Source organism: Myotis daubentonii, chromosome 21, assembly GCF_963259705.1.
Source record: "Myotis daubentonii chromosome 21, mMyoDau2.1, whole genome shotgun sequence".
In the NCBI taxonomy this organism is placed as follows: Eukaryota; Metazoa; Chordata; class Mammalia; order Chiroptera; family Vespertilionidae; genus Myotis; species Myotis daubentonii.
The window spans coordinates 17,863,005-17,881,942 of NC_081860.1; the positions used below are offsets into that span (position 1 = coordinate 17,863,005).

General features: G+C 54.6%; 16 non-coding genes across 16 annotated transcripts; all 16 read left to right on the forward strand.

Moving 5' to 3' along the window:
* The first annotated feature begins 842 nt into the window (after positions 1 to 842).
* LOC132223203 (small nucleolar RNA SNORD115) lies at positions 843 to 921 on the forward strand. The gene has a single exon (XR_009450437.1). It is a non-coding gene; the product is annotated as a small nucleolar RNA SNORD115 (small nucleolar RNA).
* Positions 922 to 2,023: 1,102 nt separating this feature from the next.
* LOC132223103 (small nucleolar RNA SNORD115) lies at positions 2,024 to 2,104 on the forward strand. The gene has a single exon (XR_009450383.1). It is a non-coding gene; the product is annotated as a small nucleolar RNA SNORD115 (small nucleolar RNA).
* A 1,111-nt stretch (positions 2,105 to 3,215) lies between these two features.
* On the forward strand, positions 3,216 to 3,294 carry LOC132223205 (small nucleolar RNA SNORD115). The gene has a single exon (XR_009450438.1). It is a non-coding gene; the product is annotated as a small nucleolar RNA SNORD115 (small nucleolar RNA).
* A 1,102-nt stretch (positions 3,295 to 4,396) lies between these two features.
* Positions 4,397 to 4,477, forward strand: LOC132223104 (small nucleolar RNA SNORD115). The gene has a single exon (XR_009450384.1). It is a non-coding gene; the product is annotated as a small nucleolar RNA SNORD115 (small nucleolar RNA).
* Positions 4,478 to 5,588: 1,111 nt separating this feature from the next.
* LOC132223207 (small nucleolar RNA SNORD115) lies at positions 5,589 to 5,667 on the forward strand. The gene has a single exon (XR_009450440.1). It is a non-coding gene; the product is annotated as a small nucleolar RNA SNORD115 (small nucleolar RNA).
* Positions 5,668 to 6,770: 1,103 nt separating this feature from the next.
* Positions 6,771 to 6,851, forward strand: LOC132223106 (small nucleolar RNA SNORD115). The gene has a single exon (XR_009450385.1). It is a non-coding gene; the product is annotated as a small nucleolar RNA SNORD115 (small nucleolar RNA).
* A 1,111-nt stretch (positions 6,852 to 7,962) lies between these two features.
* Positions 7,963 to 8,041, forward strand: LOC132223208 (small nucleolar RNA SNORD115). The gene has a single exon (XR_009450441.1). It is a non-coding gene; the product is annotated as a small nucleolar RNA SNORD115 (small nucleolar RNA).
* A 1,104-nt stretch (positions 8,042 to 9,145) lies between these two features.
* LOC132223107 (small nucleolar RNA SNORD115) lies at positions 9,146 to 9,226 on the forward strand. Its single transcript, XR_009450386.1, has one exon. It is a non-coding gene; the product is annotated as a small nucleolar RNA SNORD115 (small nucleolar RNA).
* Positions 9,227 to 10,337: 1,111 nt separating this feature from the next.
* On the forward strand, positions 10,338 to 10,416 carry LOC132223209 (small nucleolar RNA SNORD115). The gene has a single exon (XR_009450442.1). It is a non-coding gene; the product is annotated as a small nucleolar RNA SNORD115 (small nucleolar RNA).
* Positions 10,417 to 11,520: 1,104 nt separating this feature from the next.
* Positions 11,521 to 11,601, forward strand: LOC132223109 (small nucleolar RNA SNORD115). Its single transcript, XR_009450388.1, has one exon. It is a non-coding gene; the product is annotated as a small nucleolar RNA SNORD115 (small nucleolar RNA).
* A 1,111-nt stretch (positions 11,602 to 12,712) lies between these two features.
* Positions 12,713 to 12,791, forward strand: LOC132223210 (small nucleolar RNA SNORD115). Its single transcript, XR_009450443.1, has one exon. It is a non-coding gene; the product is annotated as a small nucleolar RNA SNORD115 (small nucleolar RNA).
* A 1,103-nt stretch (positions 12,792 to 13,894) lies between these two features.
* Positions 13,895 to 13,975, forward strand: LOC132223110 (small nucleolar RNA SNORD115). The gene has a single exon (XR_009450389.1). It is a non-coding gene; the product is annotated as a small nucleolar RNA SNORD115 (small nucleolar RNA).
* A 1,111-nt stretch (positions 13,976 to 15,086) lies between these two features.
* Positions 15,087 to 15,165, forward strand: LOC132223211 (small nucleolar RNA SNORD115). Its single transcript, XR_009450444.1, has one exon. It is a non-coding gene; the product is annotated as a small nucleolar RNA SNORD115 (small nucleolar RNA).
* Positions 15,166 to 16,268: 1,103 nt separating this feature from the next.
* On the forward strand, positions 16,269 to 16,349 carry LOC132223111 (small nucleolar RNA SNORD115). The gene has a single exon (XR_009450390.1). It is a non-coding gene; the product is annotated as a small nucleolar RNA SNORD115 (small nucleolar RNA).
* A 1,111-nt stretch (positions 16,350 to 17,460) lies between these two features.
* LOC132223212 (small nucleolar RNA SNORD115) lies at positions 17,461 to 17,539 on the forward strand. Its single transcript, XR_009450445.1, has one exon. It is a non-coding gene; the product is annotated as a small nucleolar RNA SNORD115 (small nucleolar RNA).
* Positions 17,540 to 18,641: 1,102 nt separating this feature from the next.
* LOC132223112 (small nucleolar RNA SNORD115) lies at positions 18,642 to 18,722 on the forward strand. Its single transcript, XR_009450391.1, has one exon. It is a non-coding gene; the product is annotated as a small nucleolar RNA SNORD115 (small nucleolar RNA).
* Positions 18,723 to 18,938: the final 216 nt, after the last annotated feature.

Consider the following 18,938-nt stretch of genomic DNA (forward strand, 5'->3'; position numbering starts at 1 on the left):
GTCGTGGCCTTCACGTCTCAGGTGAGTGGCTGACTTTTGTGTGGACAGACAGCACGTGCGCATGACAATAGGCAGGGGGCTCTCTTTGGTCAAGAGAGACCCTGCTGCTGTGTAAATTGGTGACTCTAAGCCCTTGGGAACGGGCCGCCCCAAAGGCAAACGTGTCCCTCCTCTCTGAAAGGAATCGGACTGAAAGGGGGCTCAGTGCGCTCTCTTGGGGTCCCGTGACAGTGTCATGTGACATGTGCGTGGCTTGAGCGCCTAACCTCCTCTACCTTCACCTGAGTGGATGCTCAGTGTCCTGGTCAGTGTTGGAATCGCGCCAGATTCCTGTGTCCAAGGGGACCACGCCCAGGCATGAGCAGTAGGGCTCCTCTTCCCCTTTCTTGCAGACCCTAAGGGTGTGTGTGGTGAGAATCCTGTTGCTGGTTCTTTTTTGTTGGTGGTGCGGAATCCTCGTGCCCCCATTTCCATGGTGCATTTTATTTTATGTGATTCCTATTATTTGTTTGTTTGGTCATGTTGTTTCATTCATTCTCTCCTTTCCTGGTTATGGACGTGGTCATTGGCGCATAAATGAGCAAGCTCCCTTAGAATTGAGGTCTGATAGGAACAAGATGGGTCCTTTAGAAGCCCTGTCACTCCTCTTTTTCCAGGTCATGTTCCGAAAACAATGGCCTTCATTTGGCCCGGAGCTTTCCTGGCCTCTGTCTGTCAGGCTCCTTCCAGAGCCGCGACCGTGCTGCCGTCAAGCCCACCTTGCTCTGTCCTCAGTCCCAGGAAACATCTCTGGTGAGCAAACGAGTGTGCAGTTGTACCGATGCCCGCAGAGTGCCTGCGTTGGGTCAATGATGACAACCCTTAATCTTGAAGTGAGGTGATGACTTAAAAATCATGCTCAATAGGATTACGCTGAGGCCCAGTACGGTGCCATTGTGGTGGCACCATGTTGGGGAGTCCTAGGTTTCTCCCCAGCGATGGGATTGGGTTCTCGAGGCGGGCAGATCCTTGAGAGGATGCCAGGCGCCTCCCCCCGATCACCGCTACGTGAACGTGGCCTCCTCCATGTTCACGGTTGTGTTTGGCGCACAGTAGTTCTGCACTGAGAGCCACGCCAGAGGCCAGCTCTTAAAACGGATGTCTCCTCTGGTTGTGTCTTGCAGTGCGACCATCTCTCCACATGGTGGTCGTGGCCTTCACGTCTCAGGTGAGTGGCTGACTTTTGTGTTGGACAGAGAGCTCGTGCGCATGAGAGTCAGCAGGAGGCTCTCTGTGGGCAAGAGAGACCCTGGTGCTCTATTCTTGGTGACTCTAAGCCCTTGGGAGTGGGCCTACCCAGAGCCAACGTTGTCCCTCCTCTCTGAAAGTTATCGGTCTGAAAGAGGTCTCAGTGCTCCTTTTGGGGGGGCGGGGCGGGTGGGAGGGGTGTGGTATGTCTTAGCCATCGTCATGTGACATGTGCATGGCTTGAGCGCCTAAGCTACCCTACCCTGTCCCGAATGAATGCTCAATGTCATGGTCAGCGTGAGCATATCACGAGGCGGTGTGTCCAAGAGGACCGTGCCCGGGAGTGAGCAGTAGGGTTTCTGCTCAGCCTCCTTGGCCAGCGCTGCGTGTGTGAACAGTGAGAATCCTATGGCTGGTGGTTTGTGTCCCCATGGAATCGGGAGTGCCTCGCTTTCCATTGGTGCATTTCCTGCTTTTCGGATGTATTTCTTTCCTCTTTCATTTGTTGGTTTTGGGCGTGATCATTGGCGCATAAATTGCCATCGTGCTTTCGGTTCAGTTCCGAGGGGGAAGAGAGAGGTCCTTTAGCGGCCGTCCTACTCCTCTTTGTCCAGGTCATGTTTGGAAAAGAAGGGTTTCCGTGGGCCCAGAGCTTCCTGTGTCTGTCAGGCTCCTTCCAGAGTGGGAAACAGAGTGCAGCCCTCCCGGCCACCTTGCTATGTCCTTAGTTCCAGGAAACATCTCTGGTGAGCATACGAGTGTGCCCAGGTTCCTATGTGCGCGAAGTGCTGTCTCTGGGTCAATGATGTCTAAGCGGTCTGGGCCTTGAAGAGAGGTGATGACAAAAATCCTGCTCAATAGGATTACGCTGAGGCCCACTGTGGGTGACAGATCGGTGGCACCGTGCTGGGGTGTCTTAGGATTCCCCCCAGCGTTGGGATTGGGAGCTGGAGGCAGGCAGATTCCTGAGAGGATGCCACGTGCCTCTCCCCGATCGCTTCCAGGTGATCGTCGCCTTCTCCGCGAACAGCGGAGTTTTTGGTGCCCAGTAGGACGTGCAAGATGGCGGCACCAGAGGCCAACTCTTAAAACAAAACGTTTCTCCTCTGGTTGTGTCTTGCAGTGCGACCATCTCTCCACATGGTGGTCGTGGCCTTCACGTCTCAGGTGAGTGGCTGACTTTTGTGTGGACAGACAGCACGTGCGCATGACAATAGGCAGGGGGCTCTCTTTGGTCAAGAGAGACCCTGGTGCTGTGTAAATTGGTGACTCTAAGCCCTTGGGAACGGGCCGCCCCAAAGGCAAACGTGTCCCTCCTCTCTGAAAGGAATCGGACTGAAAGGGGGCTCAGTGCGCTCTCTTGGGGTCCCGTGGCAGTGTCATGTGACATGTGCGTGGCTTGAGCGCCTAACCTCCTCTACCTTCACCTGAGTGGATGCTCAGTGTCCTGGTCAGTGTTGGAATCGCGCCAGATTCCTGTGTCCAAGGGGACCACGCCCAGGCATGAGCAGTAGGGCTCCTCTTCCCCTTTCTTGCAGACCCTAAGGGTGTGTGTGGTGAGAATCCTGTTGCTGGTTCTTTTTTGTTGGTGGTGCGGAATCCTCGTGCCCCCATTTCCATGGTGCATTTTATTTTATGTGATTCCTATTATTTGTTTGTTTGGTCATGTTGTTTCATTCATTCTCTCCTTTCCTGGTTTTGGACGTGGTCATTGGCGCATAAATGAGCAAGCTCCCTTAGAATTGAGGTCTGATAGGAACAAGATGGGTCCTTTAGAAGCCCTGTCACTCCTCTTTTTCCAGGTCATGTTCCGAAAACAATGGCCTTCATTTGGCCCGGAGCTTTCCTGGGCTCTGTCTGTCAGGTTCCTTCCAAGGCCGCGACCATGCAGCCGTCAAGCCCACCTTGCTCTGTCCTCAGTCCCAGGAAACATCTCTGGTGAGCAAACGAGTGTGCAGTTGTACCGATGCCCGCAGAGTGCCTGCGTTGGGTCAATGATGACAACCCTTAATCTTGAAGTGAGGTGATGACTTAAAAATCATGCTCAATAGGATTACGCTGAGGCCCAGTACGGTGCCATTGTGGTGGCACCATGTTGGGGAGTCCTAGGTTTCTCCCCAGCGATGGGATTGGGTTCTCGAGGCGGGCAGATCCTTGAGAGGATGCCACGCGCCTCCCCCCGATCACCGCTACGTGAACGTGGCCTCCTCCATGTTCACGGTTGTGTTTGGCGCACAGTAGTTCTGCACTGAGAGCCACGCCAGAGGCCAGCTCTTAAAACGGATGTCTCCTCTGGTTGTGTCTTGCAGTGCGACCATCTCTCCACATGGTGGTCGTGGCCTTCACGTCTCAGGTGAGTGGCTGACTTTTGTGTTGGACAGAGAGCTCGTGCGCATGAGAGTCAGCAGGAGGCTCTCTGTGGGCAAGAGAGACCCTGGTGCTCTATTCTTGGTGACTCTAAGCCCTTTGGAGTGGGCCTACCCAGAGCCAACGTTGTCCCTCCTCTCTGAAAGTTATCGGTCTGAAAGAGGTCTCAGTGCTCCTTTTGGGGGGGCGGGGCGGGTGGGAGGGGTGTGGTATGTCTTAGCCATCGTCATGTGACATGTGCATGGCTTGAGCGCCTAAGCTACCCTACCCTGTCCCGAATGAATGCTCAATGTCATGGTCAGCGTGAGCATATCACGAGGCGGTGTGTCCAAGAGGACCGTGCCCGGGAGTGAGCAGTAGGGTTTCTGCTCAGCCTCCTTGGCCAGCGCTGCGTGTGTGAATAGTGAGAATCCTATGGCTGGTGGTTTGTGTCCCCATGGAATCGGGAGTGCCTCGCTTTCCATTGGTGCATTTCCTGCTTTTCGGATGTATTTCTTTCCTCTTTCATTTGTTGCTTTTGGGCGTGGTCATTGGCGCATAAATTGCCATCGTGCTTTCGGTTCAGTTCCGAGGGGGAAGAGAGAGGTCCTTTAGCGGCCGTCCTACTCCTCTTTGTCCAGGTCATGTTTGGAAAAGAAGGGTTTCCGTGGGCCCAGAGCTTCCTGTGTCTGTCAGGCTCCTTCCAGAGTGGGAAACAGAGTGCAGCCCTCCCGGCCACCTTGCTATGTCCTTAGTTCCAGGAAACATCTCTGGTGAGCATACGAGTGTGCCCAGGTTCCTATGTGCGCGAAGTGCTGTCTCTGGGTCAATGATGTCTAAGCGGTCTGGGCCTTGAAGAGAGGTGATGACAAAAATCCTGCTCAATAGGATTACGCTGAGGCCCACTGTGGGTGACAGATCGGTGGCACCGTGCTGGGGTGTCTTAGGATTCCCCCCAGCGTTGGGATTGGGAGCTGGAGGCAGGCAGATTCCTGAGAGGATGCCACGTGCCTCTCCCCGATCGCTTCCAGGTGATCGTCGCCTTCTCCGCGAACAGCGGAGTTTTTGGTGCCCAGTAGGACGTGCAAGATGGCGGCACCAGAGGCCAACTCTTAAAACAAAACGTTTCTCCTCTGGTTGTGTCTTGCAGTGCGACCATCTCTCCACATGGTGGTCGTGGCCTTCACGTCTCAGGTGAGTGGCTGACTTTTGTGTGGACAGACAGCACGTGCGCATGACAATAGGCAGGGGGCTCTCTTTGGTCAAGAGAGACCCTGCTGCTGTGTAAATTGGTGACTCTAAGCCCTTGGGAACGGGCCGCCCCAAAGGCAAACGTGTCCCTCCTCTCTGAAAGGAATCGGACTGAAAGGGGGCTCAGTGCGCTCTCTTGGGGTCCCGTGACAGTGTCATGTGACATGTGCGTGGCTTGAGCGCCTAACCTCCTCTACCTTCACCTGAGTGGATGCTCAGTGTCCTGGTCAGTGTTGGAATCGCGCCAGATTCCTGTGTCCAAGGGGACCACGCCCAGGCATGAGCAGTAGGGCTCCTCTTCCCCTTTCTTGCAGACCCTAAGGGTGTGTGTGGTGAGAATCCTGTTGCTGGTTCTTTTTTGTTGGTGGTGCGGAATCCTCGTGCCCCCATTTCCATGGTGCATTTTATTTTATGTGATTCCTATTATTTGTTTGTTTGGTCATGTTGTTTCATTCATTCTCTCCTTTCCTGGTTTTGGACGTGGTCATTGGCGCATAAATGAGCAAGCTCCCTTAGAATTGAGGTCTGATAGGAACAAGATGGGTCCTTTAGAAGCCCTGTCACTCCTCTTTTTCCAGGTCATGTTCCGAAAACAATGGCCTTCATTTGGCCCGGAGCTTTCCTGGGCTCTGTCTGTCAGGTTCCTTCCAAGGCCGCGACCGTGCAGCCGTCAAGCCCACCTTGCTCTGTCCTCAGTCCCAGGAAACATCTCTGGTGAGCAAACGAGTGTGCAGTTGTACCGATGCCCGCAGAGTGCCTGCGTTGGGTCAATGATGACAACCCTTAATCTTGAAGTGAGGTGATGACTTAAAAATCATGCTCAATAGGATTACGCTGAGGCCCAGTACGGTGCCATTGTGGTGGCACCATGTTGGGGAGTCCTAGGTTTCTCCCCAGCGATGGGATTGGGTTCTCGAGGCGGGCAGATCCTTGAGAGGATGCCAGGCGCCTCCCCCCGATCACCGCTACGTGAACGTGGCCTCCTCCATGTTCACGGTTGTGTTTGGCGCACAGTAGTTCTGCACTGAGAGCCACGCCAGAGGCCAGCTCTTAAAACGGATGTCTCCTCTGGTTGTGTCTTGCAGTGCGACCATCTCTCCACATGGTGGTCGTGGCCTTCACGTCTCAGGTGAGTGGCTGACTTTTGTGTTGGACAGAGAGCTCGTGCGCATGAGAGTCAGCAGGAGGCTCTCTGTGGGCAAGAGAGACCCTGGTGCTCTATTCTTGGTGACTCTAAGCCCTTGGGAGTGGGCCTACCCAGAGCCAACGTTGTCCCTCCTCTCTGAAAGTTATCGGTCTGAAAGAGGTCTCAGTGCTCCTTTTGGGGGGGGCGGGGCGGGTGGGAGGGGTGTGGTATGTCTTAGCCATCGTCATGTGACATGTGCATGGCTTGAGCGCCTAAGCTACCCTACCCTGTCCCGAATGAATGCTCAATGTCATGGTCAGCGTGAGCATATCACGAGGCGGTGTGTCCAAGAGGACCGTGCCCGGGAGTGAGCAGTAGGGTTTCTGCTCAGCCTCCTTGGCCAGCGCTGCGTGTGTGAATAGTGAGAATCCTATGGCTGGTGGTTTGTGTCCCCATGGAATCGGGAGTGCCTCGCTTTCCATTGGTGCATTTCCTGCTTTTCGGATGTATTTCTTTCCTCTTTCATTTGTTGCTTTTGGGCGTGGTCATTGGCGCATAAATTGCCATCGTGCTTTCGGTTCAGTTCCGAGGGGGAAGAGAGAGGTCCTTTAGCGGCCGTCCTACTCCTCTTTGTCCAGGTCATGTTTGGAAAAGAAGGGTTTCCGTGGGCCCAGAGCTTCCTGTGTCTGTCAGGCTCCTTCCAGAGTGGGAAACAGAGTGCAGCCCTCCCGGCCACCTTGCTATGTCCTTAGTTCCAGGAAACATCTCTGGTGAGCATACGAGTGTGCCCAGGTTCCTATGTGCGCGAAGTGCTGTCTCTGGGTCAATGATGTCTAAGCGGTCTGGGCCTTGAAGAGAGGTGATGACAAAAATCCTGCTCAATAGGATTACGCTGAGGCCCACTGTGGGTGACAGATCGGTGGCACCGTGCTGGGGTGTCTTAGGATTCCCCCCAGCGTTGGGATTGGGAGCTGGAGGCAGGCAGATTCCTGAGAGGATGCCACGTGCCTCTCCCCGATCGCTTCCAGGTGATCGTCGCCTTCTCCGCGAACAGCGGAGTTTTTGGTGCCCAGTAGGACGTGCAAGATGGCGGCACCAGAGGCCAACTCTTAAAACAAAACGTTTCTCCTCTGGTTGTGTCTTGCAGTGCGACCATCTCTCCACATGGTGGTCGTGGCCTTCACGTCTCAGGTGAGTGGCTGACTTTTGTGTGGACAGACAGCACGTGCGCATGACAATAGGCAGGGGGCTCTCTTTGGTCAAGAGAGACCCTGGTGCTGTGTAAATTGGTGACTCTAAGCCCTTGGGAACGGGCCGCCCCAAAGGCAAACGTGTCCCTCCTCTCTGAAAGGAATCGGACTGAAAGGGGGCTCAGTGCGCTCTCTTGGGGTCCCGTGACAGTGTCATGTGACATGTGCGTGGCTTGAGCGCCTAACCTCCTCTACCTTCACCTGAGTGGATGCTCAGTGTCCTGGTCAGTGTTGGAATCGCGCCAGATTCCTGTGTCCAAGGGGACCACGCCCAGGCATGAGCAGTAGGGCTCCTCTTCCCCTTTCTTGCAGACCCTAAGGGTGTGTGTGGTGAGAATCCTGTTGCTGGTTCTTTTTTGTTGGTGGTGCGGAATCCTCGTGCCCCCATTTCCATGGTGCATTTTATTTTATGTGATTCCTATTATTTGTTTGTTTGGTCATGTTGTTTCATTCATTCTCTCCTTTCCTGGTTTTGGACGTGGTCATTGGCGCATAAATGAGCAAGCTCCCTTAGAATTGAGGTCTGATAGGAACAAGATGGGTCCTTTAGAAGCCCTGTCACTCCTCTTTTTCCAGGTCATGTTCCGAAAACAATGGCCTTCATTTGGCCCGGAGCTTTCCTGGGCTCTGTCTGTCAGGTTCCTTCCAAGGCCGCGACCGTGCAGCCGTCAAGCCCACCTTGCTCTGTCCTCAGTCCCAGGAAACATCTCTGGTGAGCAAACGAGTGTGCAGTTGTACCGATGCCCGCAGAGTGCCTGCGTTGGGTCAATGATGACAACCCTTAATCTTGAAGTGAGGTGATGACTTAAAAATCATGCTCAATAGGATTACGCTGAGGCCCAGTACGGTGCCATTGTGGTGGCACCATGTTGGGGAGTCCTAGGTTTCTCCCCAGCGATGGGATTGGGTTCTCGAGGCGGGCAGATCCTTGAGAGGATGCCAGGCGCCTCCCCCCGATCACCGCTACGTGAACGTGGCCTCCTCCATGTTCACGGTTGTGTTTGGCGCACAGTAGTTCTGCACTGAGAGCCACGCCAGAGGCCAGCTCTTAAAACGGATGTCTCCTCTGGTTGTGTCTTGCAGTGCGACCATCTCTCCACATGGTGGTCGTGGCCTTCACGTCTCAGGTGAGTGGCTGACTTTTGTGTTGGACAGAGAGCTCGTGCGCATGAGAGTCAGCAGGAGGCTCTCTGTGGGCAAGAGAGACCCTGGTGCTCTATTCTTGGTGACTCTAAGCCCTTGGGAGTGGGCCTACCCAGAGCCAACGTTGTCCCTCCTCTCTGAAAGTTATCGGTCTGAAAGAGGTCTCAGTGCTCCTTTTGGGGGGGGGCGGGGCGGGTGGGAGGGGTGTGGTATGTCTTAGCCATCGTCATGTGACATGTGCATGGCTTGAGCGCCTAAGCTACCCTACCCTGTCCCGAATGAATGCTCAATGTCATGGTCAGCGTGAGCATATCACGAGGCGGTGTGTCCAAGAGGACCGTGCCCGGGAGTGAGCAGTAGGGTTTCTGCTCAGCCTCCTTGGCCAGCGCTGCGTGTGTGAATAGTGAGAATCCTATGGCTGGTGGTTTGTGTCCCCATGGAATCGGGAGTGCCTCGCTTTCCATTGGTGCATTTCCTGCTTTTCGGATGTATTTCTTTCCTCTTTCATTTGTTGGTTTGGGGCGTGGTCATTGGCGCATAAATTGCCATCGTGCTTTCGGTTCAGTTCCGAGGGGGAAGAGAGAGGTCCTTTAGCGGCCGTCCTACTCCTCTTTGTCCAGGTCATGTTTGGAAAAGAAGGGTTTCCGTGGGCCCAGAGCTTCCTGTGTCTGTCAGGCTCCTTCCAGAGTGGGAAACAGAGTGCAGCCCTCCCGGCCACCTTGCTATGTCCTTAGTTCCAGGAAACATCTCTGGTGAGCATACGAGTGTGCCCAGGTTCCTATGTGCGCGAAGTGCTGTCTCTGGGTCAATGATGTCTAAGCGGTCTGGGCCTTGAAGAGAGGTGATGACAAAAATCCTGCTCAATAGGATTACGCTGAGGCCCACTGTGGGTGACAGATCGGTGGCACCGTGCTGGGGTGTCTTAGGATTCCCCCCAGCGTTGGGATTGGGAGCTGGAGGCAGGCAGATTCCTGAGAGGATGCCACGTGCCTCTCCCCGATCGCTTCCAGGTGATCGTCGCCTTCTCCGCGAACAGCGGAGTTTTTGGTGCCCAGTAGGACGTGCAAGATGGCGGCACCAGAGGCCAACTCTTAAAACAAAACGTTTCTCCTCTGGTTGTGTCTTGCAGTGCGACCATCTCTCCACATGGTGGTCGTGGCCTTCACGTCTCAGGTGAGTGGCTGACTTTTGTGTGGACAGACAGCACGTGCGCATGACAATAGGCAGGGGGCTCTCTTTGGTCAAGAGAGACCCTGCTGCTGTGTAAATTGGTGACTCTAAGCCCTTGGGAACGGGCCGCCCCAAAGGCAAACGTGTCCCTCCTCTCTGAAAGGAATCGGACTGAAAGGGGGCTCAGTGCGCTCTCTTGGGGTCCCGTGACAGTGTCATGTGACATGTGCGTGGCTTGAGCGCCTAACCTCCTCTACCTTCACCTGAGTGGATGCTCAGTGTCCTGGTCAGTGTTGGAATCGCGCCAGATTCCTGTGTCCAAGGGGACCACGCCCAGGCATGAGCAGTAGGGCTCCTCTTCCCCTTTCTTGCAGACCCTAAGGGTGTGTGTGGTGAGAATCCTGTTGCTGGTTCTTTTTTGTTGGTGGTGCGGAATCCTCGTGCCCCCATTTCCATGGTGCATTTTATTTTATGTGATTCCTATTATTTGTTTGTTTGGTCATGTTGTTTCATTCATTCTCTCCTTTCCTGGTTTTGGACGTGGTCATTGGCGCATAAATGAGCAAGCTCCCTTAGAATTGAGGTCTGATAGGAACAAGATGGGTCCTTTAGAAGCCCTGTCACTCCTCTTTTTCCAGGTCATGTTCCGAAAACAATGGCCTTCATTTGGCCCGGAGCTTTCCTGGGCTCTGTCTGTCAGGTTCCTTCCAAGGCCGCGACCGTGCAGCCGTCAAGCCCACCTTGCTCTGTCCTCAGTCCCAGGAAACATCTCTGGTGAGCAAACGAGTGTGCAGTTGTACCGATGCCCGCAGAGTGCCTGCGTTGGGTCAATGATGACAACCCTTAATCTTGAAGTGAGGTGATGACTTAAAAATCATGCTCAATAGGATTACGCTGAGGCCCAGTACGGTGCCATTGTGGTGGCACCATGTTGGGGAGTCCTAGGTTTCTCCCCAGCGATGGGATTGGGTTCTCGAGGCGGGCAGATCCTTGAGAGGATGCCAGGCGCCTCCCCCCGATCACCGCTACGTGAACGTGGCCTCCTCCATGTTCACGGTTGTGTTTGGCGCACAGTAGTTCTGCACTGAGAGCCACGCCAGAGGCCAGCTCTTAAAACGGATGTCTCCTCTGGTTGTGTCTTGCAGTGCGACCATCTCTCCACATGGTGGTCGTGGCCTTCACGTCTCAGGTGAGTGGCTGACTTTTGTGTTGGACAGAGAGCTCGTGCGCATGAGAGTCAGCAGGAGGCTCTCTGTGGGCAAGAGAGACCCTGGTGCTCTATTCTTGGTGACTCTAAGCCCTTGGGAGTGGGCCTACCCAGAGCCAACGTTGTCCCTCCTCTCTGAAAGTTATCGGTCTGAAAGAGGTCTCAGTGCTCCTTTTGGGGGGGGGCGGGGCGGGTGGGAGGGGTGTGGTATGTCTTAGCCATCGTCATGTGACATGTGCATGGCTTGAGCGCCTAAGCTACCCTACCCTGTCCCGAATGAATGCTCAATGTCATGGTCAGCGTGAGCATATCACGAGGCGGTGTGTCCAAGAGGACCGTGCCCGGGAGTGAGCAGTAGGGTTTCTGCTCAGCCTCCTTGGCCAGCGCTGCGTGTGTGAATAGTGAGAATCCTATGGCTGGTGGTTTGTGTCCCCATGGAATCGGGAGTGCCTCGCTTTCCATTGGTGCATTTCCTGCTTTTCGGATGTATTTCTTTCCTCTTTCATTTGTTGGTTTGGGGCGTGGTCATTGGCGCATAAATTGCCATCGTGCTTTCGGTTCAGTTCCGAGGGGGAAGAGAGAGGTCCTTTAGCGGCCGTCCTACTCCTCTTTGTCCAGGTCATGTTTGGAAAAGAAGGGTTTCCGTGGGCCCAGAGCTTCCTGTGTCTGTCAGGCTCCTTCCAGAGTGGGAAACAGAGTGCAGCCCTCCCGGCCACCTTGCTATGTCCTTAGTTCCAGGAAACATCTCTGGTGAGCATACGAGTGTGCCCAGGTTCCTATGTGCGCGAAGTGCTGTCTCTGGGTCAATGATGTCTAAGCGGTCTGGGCCTTGAAGAGAGGTGATGACAAAAATCCTGCTCAATAGGATTACGCTGAGGCCCACTGTGGGTGACAGATCGGTGGCACCGTGCTGGGGTGTCTTAGGATTCCCCCCAGCGTTGGGATTGGGAGCTGGAGGCAGGCAGATTCCTGAGAGGATGCCACGTGCCTCTCCCCGATCGCTTCCAGGTGATCGTCGCCTTCTCCGCGAACAGCGGAGTTTTTGGTGCCCAGTAGGACGTGCAAGATGGCGGCACCAGAGGCCAACTCTTAAAACAAAACGTTTCTCCTCTGGTTGTGTCTTGCAGTGCGACCATCTCTCCACATGGTGGTCGTGGCCTTCACGTCTCAGGTGAGTGGCTGACTTTTGTGTGGACAGACAGCACGTGCGCATGACAATAGGCAGGGGGCTCTCTTTGGTCAAGAGAGACCCTGCTGCTGTGTAAATTGGTGACTCTAAGCCCTTGGGAACGGGCCGCCCCAAAGGCAAACGTGTCCCTCCTCTCTGAAAGGAATCGGACTGAAAGGGGGCTCAGTGCGCTCTCTTGGGGTCCCGTGACAGTGTCATGTGACATGTGCGTGGCTTGAGCGCCTAACCTCCTCTACCTTCACCTGAGTGGATGCTCAGTGTCCTGGTCAGTGTTGGAATCGCGCCAGATTCCTGTGTCCAAGGGGACCACGCCCAGGCATGAGCAGTAGGGCTCCTCTTCCCCTTTCTTGCAGACCCTAAGGGTGTGTGTGGTGAGAATCCTGTTGCTGGTTCTTTTTTGTTGGTGGTGCGGAATCCTCGTGCCCCCATTTCCATGGTGCATTTTATTTTATGTGATTCCTATTATTTGTTTGTTTGGTCATGTTGTTTCATTCATTCTCTCCTTTCCTGGTTTTGGACGTGGTCATTGGCGCATAAATGAGCAAGCTCCCTTAGAATTGAGGTCTGATAGGAACAAGATGGGTCCTTTAGAAGCCCTGTCACTCCTCTTTTTCCAGGTCATGTTCCGAAAACAATGGCCTTCATTTGGCCCGGAGCTTTCCTGGGCTCTGTCTGTCAGGTTCCTTCCAAGGCCGCGACCGTGCAGCCGTCAAGCCCACCTTGCTCTGTCCTCAGTCCCAGGAAACATCTCTGGTGAGCAAACGAGTGTGCAGTTGTACCGATGCCCGCAGAGTGCCTGCGTTGGGTCAATGATGACAACCCTTAATCTTGAAGTGAGGTGATGACTTAAAAATCATGCTCAATAGGATTACGCTGAGGCCCAGTACGGTGCCATTGTGGTGGCACCATGTTGGGGAGTCCTAGGTTTCTCCCCAGCGATGGGATTGGGTTCTCGAGGCGGGCAGATCCTTGAGAGGATGCCACGCGCCTCCCCCCGATCACCGCTACGTGAACGTGGCCTCCTCCATGTTCACGGTTGTGTTTGGCGCACAGTAGTTCTGCACTGAGAGCCACGCCAGAGGCCAGCTCTTAAAACGGATGTCTCCTCTGGTTGTGTCTTGCAGTGCGACCATCTCTCCACATGGTGGTCGTGGCCTTCACGTCTCAGGTGAGTGGCTGACTTTTGTGTTGGACAGAGAGCTCGTGCGCATGAGAGTCAGCAGGAGGCTCTCTGTGGGCAAGAGAGACCCTGGTGCTCTATTCTTGGTGACTCTAAGCCCTTGGGAGTGGGCCTACCCAGAGCCAACGTTGTCCCTCCTCTCTGAAAGTTATCGGTCTGAAAGAGGTCTCAGTGCTCCTTTTGGGGGGGGCGGGGCGGGTGGGAGGGGTGTGGTATGTCTTAGCCATCGTCATGTGACATGTGCATGGCTTGAGCGCCTAAGCTACCCTACCCTGTCCCGAATGAATGCTCAATGTCATGGTCAGCGTGAGCATATCACGAGGCGGTGTGTCCAAGAGGACCGTGCCCGGGAGTGAGCAGTAGGGTTTCTGCTCAGCCTCCTTGGCCAGCGCTGCGTGTGTGAATAGTGAGAATCCTATGGCTGGTGGTTTGTGTCCCCATGGAATCGGGAGTGCCTCGCTTTCCATTGGTGCATTTCCTGCTTTTCGGATGTATTTCTTTCCTCTTTCATTTGTTGCTTTTGGGCGTGGTCATTGGCGCATAAATTGCCATCGTGCTTTCGGTTCAGTTCCGAGGGGGAAGAGAGAGGTCCTTTAGCGGCCGTCCTACTCCTCTTTGTCCAGGTCATGTTTGGAAAAGAAGGGTTTCCGTGGGCCCAGAGCTTCCTGTGTCTGTCAGGCTCCTTCCAGAGTGGGAAACAGAGTGCAGCCCTCCCGGCCACCTTGCTATGTCCTTAGTTCCAGGAAACATCTCTGGTGAGCATACGAGTGTGCCCAGGTTCCTATGTGCGCGAAGTGCTGTCTCTGGGTCAATGATGTCTAAGCGGTCTGGGCCTTGAAGAGAGGTGATGACAAAAATCCTGCTCAATAGGATTACGCTGAGGCCCACTGTGGGTGACAGATCGGTGGCACCGTGCTGGGGTGTCTTAGGATTCCCCCCAGCGTTGGGATTGGGAGCTGGAGGCAGGCAGATTCCTGAGAGGATGCCACGTGCCTCTCCCCGATCGCTTCCAGGTGATCGTCGCCTTCTCCGCGAACAGCGGAGTTTTTGGTGCCCAGTAGGACGTGCAAGATGGCGGCACCAGAGGCCAACTCTTAAAACAAAACGTTTCTCCTCTGGTTGTGTCTTGCAGTGCGACCATCTCTCCACATGGTGGTCGTGGCCTTCACGTCTCAGGTGAGTGGCTGACTTTTGTGTGGACAGACAGCACGTGCGCATGACAATAGGCAGGGGGCTCTCTTTGGTCAAGAGAGACCCTGCTGCTGTGTAAATTGGTGACTCTAAGCCCTTGGGAACGGGCCGCCCCAAAGGCAAACGTGTCCCTCCTCTCTGAAAGGAATCGGACTGAAAGGGGGCTCAGTGCGCTCTCTTGGGGTCCCGTGACAGTGTCATGTGACATGTGCGTGGCTTGAGCGCCTAACCTCCTCTACCTTCACCTGAGTGGATGCTCAGTGTCCTGGTCAGTGTTGGAATCGCGCCAGATTCCTGTGTCCAAGGGGACCACGCCCAGGCATGAGCAGTAGGGCTCCTCTTCCCCTTTCTTGCAGACCCTAAGGGTGTGTGTGGTGAGAATCCTGTTGCTGGTTCTTTTTTGTTGGTGGTGCGGAATCCTCGTGCCCCCATTTCCATGGTGCATTTTATTTTATGTGATTCCTATTATTTGTTTGTTTGGTCATGTTGTTTCATTCATTCTCTCCTTTCCTGGTTTTGGACGTGGTCATTGGCGCATAAATGAGCAAGCTCCCTTAGAATTGAGGTCTGATAGGAACAAGATGGGTCCTTTAGAAGCCCTGTCACTCCTCTTTTTCCAGGTCATGTTCCGAAAACAATGGCCTTCATTTGGCCCGGAGCTTTCCTGGGCTCTGTCTGTCAGGCTCCTTCCAGAGTCGCGACCGTGCAGCCGTCAAGCCCACCTTGCTCTGTCCTCAGTCCCAGGAAACATCTCTGGTGAGCAAACGAGTGTGCAGTTGTACCGATGCCCGCAGAGTGCCTGCGTTGGGTCAATGATGACAACCCTTAATCTTGAAGTGAGGTGATGACTTAAAAATCATGCTCAATAGGATTACGCTGAGGCCCAGTACGGTGCCATTGTGGTGGCACCATGTTGGGGAGTCCTAGGTTTCTCCCCAGCGATGGGATTGGGTTCTCGAGGCGGGCAGATCCTTGAGAGGATGCCACGCGCCTCCCCCCGATCACCGCTACGTGAACGTGGCCTCCTCCATGTTCACGGTTGTGTTTGGCGCACAGTAGTTCTGCACTGAGAGCCACGCCAGAGGCCAGCTCTTAAAACGGATGTCTCCTCTGGTTGTGTCTTGCAGTGCGACCATCTCTCCACATGGTGGTCGTGGCCTTCACGTCTCAGGTGAGTGGCTGACTTTTGTGTTGGACAGAGAGCTCGTGCGCATGAGAGTCAGCAGGAGGCTCTCTGTGGGCAAGAGAGACCCTGGTGCTCTATTCTTGGTGACTCTAAGCCCTTGGGAGTGGGCCTACCCAGAGCCAACGTTGTCCCTCCTCTCTGAAAGTTATCGGTCTGAAAGAGGTCTCAGTGCTCCTTTTGGGGGGGGCGGGGCGGGTGGGAGGGGTGTGGTATGTCTTAGCCATCGTCATGTGACATGTGCATGGCTTGAGCGCCTAAGCTACCCTACCCTGTCCCGAATGAATGCTCAATGTCATGGTCAGCGTGAGCATATCACGAGGCGGTGTGTCCAAGAGGACCGTGCCCGGGAGTGAGCAGTAGGGTTTCTGCTCAGCCTCCTTGGCCAGCGCTGCGTGTGTGAATAGTGAGAATCCTATGGCTGGTGGTTTGTGTCCCCATGGAATCGGGAGTGCCTCGCTTTCCATTGGTGCATTTCCTGCTTTTCGGATGTATTTCTTTCCTCTTTCATTTGTTGCTTTTGGGCGTGGTCATTGGCGCATAAATTGCCATCGTGCTTTCGGTTCAGTTCCGAGGGGGAAGAGAGAGGTCCTTTAGCGGCCGTCCTACTCCTCTTTGTCCAGGTCATGTTTGGAAAAGAAGGGTTTCCGTGGGCCCAGAGCTTCCTGTGTCTGTCAGGCTCCTTCCAGAGTGGGAAACAGAGTGCAGCCCTCCCGGCCACCTTGCTATGTCCTTAGTTCCAGGAAACATCTCTGGTGAGCATACGAGTGTGCCCAGGTTCCTATGTGCGCGAAGTGCTGTCTCTGGGTCAATGATGTCTAAGCGGTCTGGGCCTTGAAGAGAGGTGATGACAAAAATCCTGCTCAATAGGATTACGCTGAGGCCCACTGTGGGTGACAGATCGGTGGCACCGTGCTGGGGTGTCTTAGGATTCCCCCCAGCGTTGGGATTGGGAGCTGGAGGCAGGCAGATTCCTGAGAGGATGCCACGTGCCTCTCCCCGATCGCTTCCAGGTGATCGTCGCCTTCTCCGCGAACAGCGGAGTTTTTGGTGCCCAGTAGGACGTGCAAGATGGCGGCACCAGAGGCCAACTCTTAAAACAAAACGTTTCTCCTCTGGTTGTGTCTTGCAGTGCGACCATCTCTCCACATGGTGGTCGTGGCCTTCACGTCTCAGGTGAGTGGCTGACTTTTGTGTGGACAGACAGCACGTGCGCATGACAATAGGCAGGGGGCTCTCTTTGGTCAAGAGAGACCCTGCTGCTGTGTAAATTGGTGACTCTAAGCCCTTGGGAACGGGCCGCCCCAAAGGCAAACGTGTCCCTCCTCTCTGAAAGGAATCGGACTGAAAGGGGGCTCAGTGCGCTCTCTTGGGGTCCCGTGACAGTGTCATGTGACATGTGCGTGGCTTGAGCGCCTAACCTCCTCTACCTTCACCTGAGTGGATGCTCAGTGTCCTGGTCAGTGTTGGAATCGCGCCAGATTCCTGTGTCCAAGGGGACCACGCCCAGGCATGAGCAGTAGGGCTCCTCTTCCCCTTTCTTGCAGACCCTAAGGGTGTGTGTGGTGAGAATCCTGTTGCTGGTTCTTTTTTGTTGGTGGTGCGGAATCCTCGTGCCCCCATTTCCATGGTGCATTTTATTTTATGTGATTCCTATTATTTGTTTGTTTGGTCATGTTGTTTCATTCATTCTCTCCTTTCCTGGTTTTGGACGTGGTCATTGGCGCATAAATGAGCAAGCTCCCTTAGAATTGAGGTCTGATAGGAACAAGATGGGTCCTTTAGAAGCCCTGTCACTCCTCTTTTTCCAGGTCATGTTCCGAAAACAATGGCCTTCATTTGGCCCGGAGCTTTCCTGGGCTCTGTCTGTCAGGCTCCTTCCAGAGTCGCGACCGTGCAGCCGTCAAGCCCACCTTGCTCTGTCCTCAGTCCCAGGAAACATCTCTGGTGAGCAAACGAGTGTGCAGTTGTACCGATGCCCGCAGAGTGCCTGCGTTGGGTCAATGATGACAACCCTTAATCTTGAAGTGAGGTGATGACTTAAAAATCATGCTCAATAGGATTACGCTGAGGCCCAGTACGGTGCCATTGTGGTGGCACCATGTTGGGGAGTCCTAGGTTTCTCCCCAGCGATGGGATTGGGTTCTCGAGGCGGGCAGATCCTTGAGAGGATGCCACGCGCCTCCCCCCGATCACCGCTACGTGAACGTGGCCTCCTCCATGTTCACGGTTGTGTTTGGCGCACAATAGTTCTGCACTGAGAGCCACGCCAGAGGCCAGCTCTTAAAACGGATGTCTCCTCTGGTTGTGTCTTGCAGTGCGACCATCTCTCCACATGGTGGTCGTGGCCTTCACGTCTCAGGTGAGTGGCTGACTTTTGTGTTGGACAGAGAGCTCGTGCGCATGAGAGTCAGCAGGAGGCTCTCTGTGGGCAAGAGAGACCCTGGTGCTCTATTCTTGGTGACTCTAAGCCCTTGGGAGTGGGCCTACCCAGAGCCAACGTTGTCCCTCCTCTCTGAAAGTTATCGGTCTGAAAGAGGTCTCAGTGCTCCTTTTGGGGGGGCGGGGCGGGTGGGAGGGGTGTGGTATGTCTTAGCCATCGTCATGTGACATGTGCATGGCTTGAGCGCCTAAGCTACCCTACCCTGTCCCGAATGAATGCTCAATGTCATGGTCAGCGTGAGCATATCACGAGGCGGTGTGTCCAAGAGGACCGTGCCCGGGAGTGAGCAGTAGGGTTTCTGCTCAGCCTCCTTGGCCAGCGCTGCGTGTGTGAATAGTGAGAATCCTATGGCTGGTGGTTTGTGTCCCCATGGAATCGGGAGTGCCTCGCTTTCCATTGGTGCATTTCCTGCTTTTCGGATGTATTTCTTTCCTCTTTCATTTGTTGCTTTTGGGCGTGGTCATTGGCGCATAAATTGCCATCGTGCTTTCGGTTCAGTTCCGAGGGGGAAGAGAGAGGTCCTTTAGCGGCCGTCCTACTCCTCTTTGTCCAGGTCATGTTTGGAAAAGAAGGGTTTCCGTGGGCCCAGAGCTTCCTGTGTCTGTCAGGCTCCTTCCAGAGTGGGAAACAGAGTGCAGCCCTCCCGGCCACCTTGCTATGTCCTTAGTTCCAGGAAACATCTCTGGTGAGCATACGAGTGTGCCCAGGTTCCTATGTGCGCGAAGTGCTGTCTCTGGGTCAATGATGTCTAAGCGGTCTGGGCCTTGAAGAGAGGTGATGACAAAAATCCTGCTCAATAGGATTACGCTGAGGCCCACTGTGGGTGACAGATCGGTGGCACCGTGCTGGGGTGTCTTAGGATTCCCCCCAGCGTTGGGATTGGGAGCTGGAGGCAGGCAGATTCCTGAGAGGATGCCACGTGCCTCTCCCCGATCGCTTCCAGGTGATCGTCGCCTTCTCCGCGAACAGCGGAGTTTTTGGTGCCCAGTAGGACGTGCAAGATGGCGGCACCAGAGGCCAACTCTTAAAACA